The following is a 7,816-nucleotide window of genomic DNA, read 5'->3' as shown; positions in this document are numbered from 1 at the left end:
TTTGACGGGATTTGGAAGATTATAGTTTGCAGTCTTTCAAGTGTGTGAAAGTACACTGGTGTTTTGTGTTTGTGCCTGGATACTGAACACCTCATCCTACCATCCATCTTATTTCATCTCAGCATTTTTAAGGTGGTAGCACACCAACGTATATGAAGAAAAGTGTAAAGACTTACTTATTAAGAACGTGAAATTATTCTTTTTTTCTTTACAATTGTTCTGCGTATCTTCATCTTCAGGCATCCTCCCACAGATACAGTGTAAACTCTACAATAAAGAATCACGGGGGCATTTCAAATAACACTGTCAGACGGATTTCTACTAAAAGCTTCTGGGAGATTATAGTTCCCCAGGAGTGACAAGTGTGATATATGAGATGACACATATGTGAACAAACGGATGGCAGGAGCCTGGACATTTATGAGCCTCCCGGATCAGTCTCCGCCAGCCAGGACGTACACAATCGTTTTGACAGTCTTGATTTAAGTGATGAAAAACCACACCGGCTCTCCCGCGGAGTGGGAAAGGCTGGTGTGACACCCCTCGGAAGGTGTTTCAGAGGGTCAGGCTGCGAGAAGGAGGAAGAGGCAGAGGTTTCGAAAGAGCGGAGTGTTTCGGAGGAGGCCTCTTTCCTCATGCTTGCACATTGCAGACACACCGTCAACACCTTCGCGTTGATTCACCAAATCTGAAGGTGAACGTGTGGCAGCGTGGTGGATGTTAACAAGGCAGGGCGTGGCCAGGTCTGAGGTTTACGGTTCAGTGGCTTGACGGCAAGACGAGTGAGCGCTATCACATGAATTGTGTGTGAAACCATTGTGTCAAAACCTTTATTTATAGAAAGAAGTCTTTGGTTCATGATCGAATGCCTGGAAAACATTCCCATCAGCTACATTCTTTGTGTCGTGCTAATTAGTGAATGCCGACTTTTTAATGTAATAAACTAAAATGGTAAGCATTATAAATGATAAATATCACCGTACTATTATCATTGTAGGCCTGTTAGCATAAAAAGTTTTTAGTTCACATGCACTAGAATCAATAGATATAGTTCCATTACACTAGATTTGCACCTTTTCCTAATTCCACTGAATTTGGATGGTCTCATCTTTGGCCAATTTCCTATTTGCCGCCACCAGCGTGTTCCAGCCTTACGGCTGTCACCTAGCAATTGGAGCCTCAGTTGGCCACAGTAAGAGAAAATTCATCTTCACCGACGCGCAATGAGTCCTGGGATAGTTTGGGCCAGGAATGATCCACCGGTTGGATCCTTTGTTGCTCTGAAATGGAAGGAAGCATTTGGAGGGGGCCTTCGAAATGGGACAGCCGAGTCGCGCCGTTGTAATGCAAGGATCCTCCAAAGGTGGCGGCCCCTGAATTGGGACACAGCATTTCTGAAATACCTTTTGTGTGAGCATGGGAAATAGTTGTTAAAGCCACCATGACTGGTTAGATGCTACAACATTAGCCAGATTTAGCTGTCAAACACGAGGATCCTCCTGCTCCTCTAGATGGTCATTCGACTGCGTTCACTCTCCTAAGGCCTAGTGGTTAGCGTGTCAGTCCCCTATACCCAAGGCTGCGGGTTCGAGCACATTAAAATCACAACAATAACAACAACAGAGAGAGACAAGACTTCTCCAAAATTGCTTACTGCCCCTTTAAGGTGAATTGCAGCCAACTTTGGTGCAATGACATGACTCTGACCATACTGTAATATAATAACTACGGTGACTTTAGTGCATTTATACATTGCCCATGAGAGTTTAGGCAGATAAAGACCATCACATCAGCTATATTAATATTTTGAATTAGGTAAAGTAAATTTGTAGTACTAGTTTGTCCGTTTTCATCGCTCCGAGGCTCCTCAGTCTACCACACATCAATCTCTGGACTCGCCATCATCACCGCGAAGCCTTATCTTATCCACACCATCAACCTCAGACTCGCCGTCACCCTCAGACATGATGAGCTACCAGCCCAGGACCAGACCAGCGGGATCTGCTGCTGTTTTCATTCCGAGGAGCCTGAGACCGAGACGCCCTCACCTGAACCCCCTCCCGCTCTATCTCCTGCTATCACTGGGGGGGAAGATAATGAGGGATATTTGCCCTTATTAGTGTCAATAGTGCTATTTAAGGTCTAATCATCAGCCCTATGGAGACGAACATGTTTTTCATAACAGCTGAGCCCGAGCCTGAGAACATACTGCTGTGACCTGGAGGCTTGAGAAACTGCAAGTTTTTGTTTTTTTTATCACTTTCTTGCCGACAGATAGACAAAGATATTGATGCCACTCGCAGACATGTGAAACTACTGCTAAAGACCGTGCAAGGCAATTCCCTGATGTTCTGCACCAAAGTGGAAAATTGTTTGGTACCATGTGCAACATTGTGGTGAAACACAAACACACAAACGAAATTCATCGTTTGGATAACACGAAGCTCATGGAGGCTACAAAGGTACAACAAAACCTCGCTGACACAGTTTGTGTTCCTTATTGGAGCCATGACTCGAATCAAATCTAAACTAAACAAAACATGATTTTTTTTTTTTTACTTCCACCAAAGGATGTTGTTTCTTTTGCCATTTGTTTGTCTGTCTTTCTGTCTGCCCTTCTAGTTTGATTCAGAGTGACTTACACTTTTAGTGGATGTCAATATCTATTTGTCACAAATAAACATCCATAAATCTGCCTAGGATTTGCCAAAATTTCCCTCGAGGTCAATAAAGTATTTATTTATCTATTTATCTGTCTGTCTAGAAACCGCAGGAAACCAGAATGGCGCTTGGAGAGCGGATACCTTGGCCAAGGCTAACGCCCTATCTCGCCATGTCAGGGAAAGTGGGGGAAAAAAATTCCTAGATGATGAATTCGTCTTTGAGTCATGCCACACCCCTCCACAAACTTTCATGTAAAGTTGTTTTTGAGTAATCCTGCTGACAGACAAAAAAACCAACATAACCTCCTTGGCCGAGGTCAAAATGCTACGGATGCGGTTTTCTTCAGCATCTTCAAGTAATCCATAGCTAGTCTCTACGTCTAAGTGTATATTCAAAACGGGAACTGCTAATAGGTCATTTCTTATGGTGCGTTCACACCGGACGCGACGCAAATTTTTCGCCCGAGTACATAACATATTGCAAATTTCGCGGCACTGACTCGGGCGATGCGAATGGTGCGATATGCGCCGTGCGATCAGGCGAAATTCGCGGGGAGTCCATCGCCCGAGTCGAAATATTTGATCTCGTGCAAAATATTCGCGACGCGATAGCCAGTGAGCGTTGACGTCCTCCCTCCGTCACCTGTGTGTGTGTGTGTGTGTGTGTGTGTGTGTGTCTTTGTTCAGATGAGGTTTGTGAGAAAGTGGAAGGGATTGAATTGGCAAACTTTTGCGTTAATGACACAAATAAGCACAAATGTTGACTTGTGACCAAACTCACGTGAGTAACGCGATGTGGAAAATTCGCGTTGCGTCCGGTGTGAATGCACCATTATACTTTAGATGATGCCAATTATGCCAAAATGTAAACCAATACAGTATATGCTAAAAAAAATTGCCAGCAACTATAGTGATTATTATGCTTCCTGATAAATTCCGAAAAGGATTATGGGAACTGTCCTTCTAAAATGTATCCCCTCAAATCTAATAAAGGTGACGTAAGGTTTTGAGATTTAGAGTTTGCAAATCCTGGATTAATCCACAATAAAACCCAAGTGTAAAAAAAAACAACCGACTTGGTCAGAGCTGGGCGAGCTTCCCCCCGTTTGTGTCTCCAGGCTGCAGCATGATATTAAATTCCCAGGCACTGCAGTAGCAATCTTGTCATCTCAAATAAAGAGAACATATCCATTTTCCCAAAATGTCAAACTATTCCCTTAACACAAACACAGAGGCGCACAAGCATAGACGTAAGGGAAAAAAACAGACAAGACGGATTCCAAATGAGCACAACAGGCCTTGGATCTGCGTGTGCAATTATTGTCCCTAATTATGACAATGATTCAACGGAGTCCACATTCCAGTGCCTCTTATGGTTTTTGCTGCTATGTATCTTGGAGCCTGTGGAGCCATTAACACGATACCAATCTTCCCAATGGCTCCAGTTTGGGCCTCCCATGGGCTGCTGAATGCAACCTGTCCAACTCGAGGGGAGCTAAACATCCCACCCGCCCTCGAGGAGGTGGGCATCAGGACAAACAATCAATGCCAATGACAGATCCACGTCAGACTGAGGATAATTATGGGAATGGCGCTCTGAAAGATACTATGTCATTAAAACCCACCGTCTCCACTCCAACTACAACAGTCTCTTTCCTGCTAGCTGTCCATGCTGTGAGGTGTGTGTGTGTGTGTGTGTGTGTGTGTGTGTGTGTGTGTGTGCGCGTGTGCGTGTGTGTGTCAATGTCAAGCTGGACCAGTGTTTCCACTGCCTCCTGTGTCCTTATATAACTTTTTTTTTGTGTAATTGCACCATGGGTTGCTGAGTGATCCTGTAAAGGTGCAGAGATGTAGACATGACAGATACACGAGACTCAATCTGAGGGGCCACGCATGACTGAGGGAAGTCTAAACTGCACTTGACAGCCACAATTTGAAAACTAAATTGCTAAGAATACTTACATAGTTGCTGTCTGATTTTGAAACCATTCACTGTGAATGCATGATTTTTTTTTTTTCTCAGCGGGAGACACGACACATTCAGTTTGCCCGAGTTGCAGAAAACCGATCGTGGCATTCAATTTGCACAGGTATATTATGATGTCCTGCAGACACTGTACAAGGAATATGATCTGTGTTCGTGCTGCTCTCCTTCTTCTAGGCAGTAATTAAGTTGCTCAGACAAACAATAAATCACGTGGAGGCAAAACAACACCCAGAAACAAATGTGAATCAAAATATGTCACTTTCAATTCAAAATCCAGTAACAGATCGACAAGATGGCAGAGATGACACCAACTCTTGTTGTGCCTGACCAGTTGCTATAGCTATTCAACTATCTGTTCTGCTTTACAAATCCAAAATGCAATAAATACATATTTCAATTATATTATTGGTTTTATGCATATTTTTAAATTTGCTTATTAAAAAACAAAACTTTTTATGCTTGGTTTGTGTACCGATAGAAGCGAAATGGAAACTGCAATGGAAATAGCTATATCAAATATCAAATAGTGCAGCTAGAGAGATGGAAACATTACGACTGTTTGTGCTGCCTGATGTTTTTCATCTTTAGTGCCCCTTGTGGTTGCAGGTGGTATTATTGTTTGGTCACTGTCGTAAAGACGCTGCAGTAGCAAAACGCCAGAATGGACGCAAGTACTTAGCATCATGCCTTACTCAAGGCCAGCAGCCTGGCTACTGTCCGAAGCAGAAGACTAGCGTAAAAATCCCAATTTGAACAAATAACCTTGAGTTAAAATTCCAGCTAGTATTGTTACGTAGATTGTTAGAGTTACGAACAGATCTAGTAGAAAGGAAATAAACTACATGTTGTTTTTGAAGCCTCTCAAGTCCCGGAGATACTCTCCATGGAGTGAATGCCCCATTGAGGTTCACTCATGTTTAGCTCTTTTCCATCACCTGCTTTTGTTCCTCCAACAGGATTCTTATGCTCTTGCGAGGTTGAGTTGTTTTTGTCAATTCGGCTACTCCACCGTTTGCCATCTCCATCACTGTGGATAGCTCGGGAGAGCGCTATTCCCCTTACTTGTACGGAATGGGTGACGCAATTCCTTCGTGCTTTAAATCAAGTAATTTTTTCTGCGAAAACTACATCCAGGATGGATGGTTGGATAGTTAGATATTTAGGTAGATATATGTACTTTATTGATTTTAAATTGGTAAATTCTAGTGTTACAGCAGGAAGGTATCATGCATACAAATCGCAAAACTATACAAGTCTAAGGAATATAAATATAAAGAATGTACATAATATTAGTGCAATAAAATGTGCAATTAGTGAATATTATAGTGAAAGCAAGACTTAGAGGGGACCAATATTAGTGAGGATGGTGAAGTTTTTTCTATTGCAATTACTCTAGATAGTGAGAAGACGTGAGGTGTTGCACTGAAGGAGGATTTTTCCTCAACTTGGCAACTCGAAGGTTTAATCCATGGCTTATAATTTATCAGTGAATCCCAGGAAATAACATTAAAAATAAAAGGTGCCCAATTAGAAAGTGGTACCAGAATGAGAGCTGCTTATTACTATTAATACGAAAAAGCGGCATGTGATGAGTTCCACTGCATTTATCTTTCATCTGCTTCTCAGAGGACAGCGGGAACAGGAATGGTATCACAGCAACAGGCTTGTTTAGGGCCGCCTCGGTATCAGCAGGACCTGGGCCTGCTGGGCTCTGTTTGGAGTAACTTAGGCTGCGGTGAAAAAATCCAAGGCATGCTAAAAACCTAATATACAGGAGCCTGGCATCCCTACGAGAGACTCTCGCTGTCTGTTCCTCTCCGCAGGTAGCCATGTTTGGAAGTGCTGACAAACAGAGAAGAAAGACAGGATACATGGGGTCCCCGGCCGGTCGCTGGCTCCTTGCCAAAATGTCACGTCCTCCTCATATTTGGGCTCCAACTATGGTCACCTTTCATAGCCACGCATGTTTGAATATAAATGGGATTAGACTTCACACTTTTAACAAGCAACTTAGATTGATTTCCCTGCTTTATGTGAATTCTACAAAGCCTTAGGTATGAAAAAAATATGTGGAGATGCCATTATATATGATATGGACTCATTCTGTTCTCTGTTTGTTTTTAAAGATGCCTGTACAAAGGGGGATTTGCTTAAAGCCATCACCCAGTGAGTCAGTCACTAAGGTAGAGGAGTCTCATAATTAAGGCCTCATTAAAGCTACACAGCTCAACTATGTTGGTTTACAGGCAGAGCAAAAACCTCACCGATTCACAATGGGCCTATTCATAATGCCCCGTGTCTCTGAAGGAAAAGAGAAAAAGCAGTTGCTCTTAGCATTTGGGCAGATGTAATTGCAATCACTCAGCTTGTCTGATGCTGATAATGGGGTGATGGGAAATTCCTGTCAGAGTCGCGGCGCAGGGGTGGTTTCACAACCACTTTGGCAGGCACCGTGTTCCACTGCAGGGCAGTGAATGCGTTATGGCATGCTCACATAGCTGTCATTAAACACATTTTGGAAAGAAAAAAAAAAACATAAGACAATCAAAACTCACAAGTGTGTGCCGTTCTCCTGCTTCTCGAGCAGTGAAAAGGCAAATATTATTTGAAACGTGTGTCGTCCTTCATCCCTGCACAGTTGAACATGTTGAAAGATTGAAGAAGAAAAAAAGCAAGATGAATAAGCTTTAACCATCACAGTTACCTTCTATACACCAAATTTTTTTCTTGGCTATTTTTGACATCTTTATTTTCATTGTCATTTTCAAAATATGTCTTTTGACTAGTAGTTTATTTGAAAAATTAAGATGAGGGGAAATAAGTGATATTAGCTTAGCTTGGGCAGTTAATTTAAAAGGAAAAATGAAATGTTTCTTTTCCAAATTTTGGGAGTGCTTCTTTTTTTCCCGTCTGAGAGAGTGAGCTATACGGTGGGTGGCTGAAATAGCACATGGGTGCAACGTTCTTGCGGTTGGTCCTTGGGTACAGTATGTGACACTTGGCATCTCAGCAATGCTTCCATGACAAGCCTCTATTATAAGGCATTCATGCAATGATGCTAACGAGCTAATTTCACTGGCTGGACATGCATTCGAGCCATAAAGTCTGAGATCTTGTTAGAGCCTTGTTATTAAGGCCGTGTGATACCAACCACGAAACAATAAAC

This window comes from Scophthalmus maximus, chromosome 3 (assembly GCF_022379125.1).
Source record: "Scophthalmus maximus strain ysfricsl-2021 chromosome 3, ASM2237912v1, whole genome shotgun sequence".
Classification (NCBI taxonomy): domain Eukaryota; kingdom Metazoa; phylum Chordata; class Actinopteri; order Pleuronectiformes; family Scophthalmidae; genus Scophthalmus; species Scophthalmus maximus.
Note: the sequence above shows the minus strand (reverse complement) of the source record.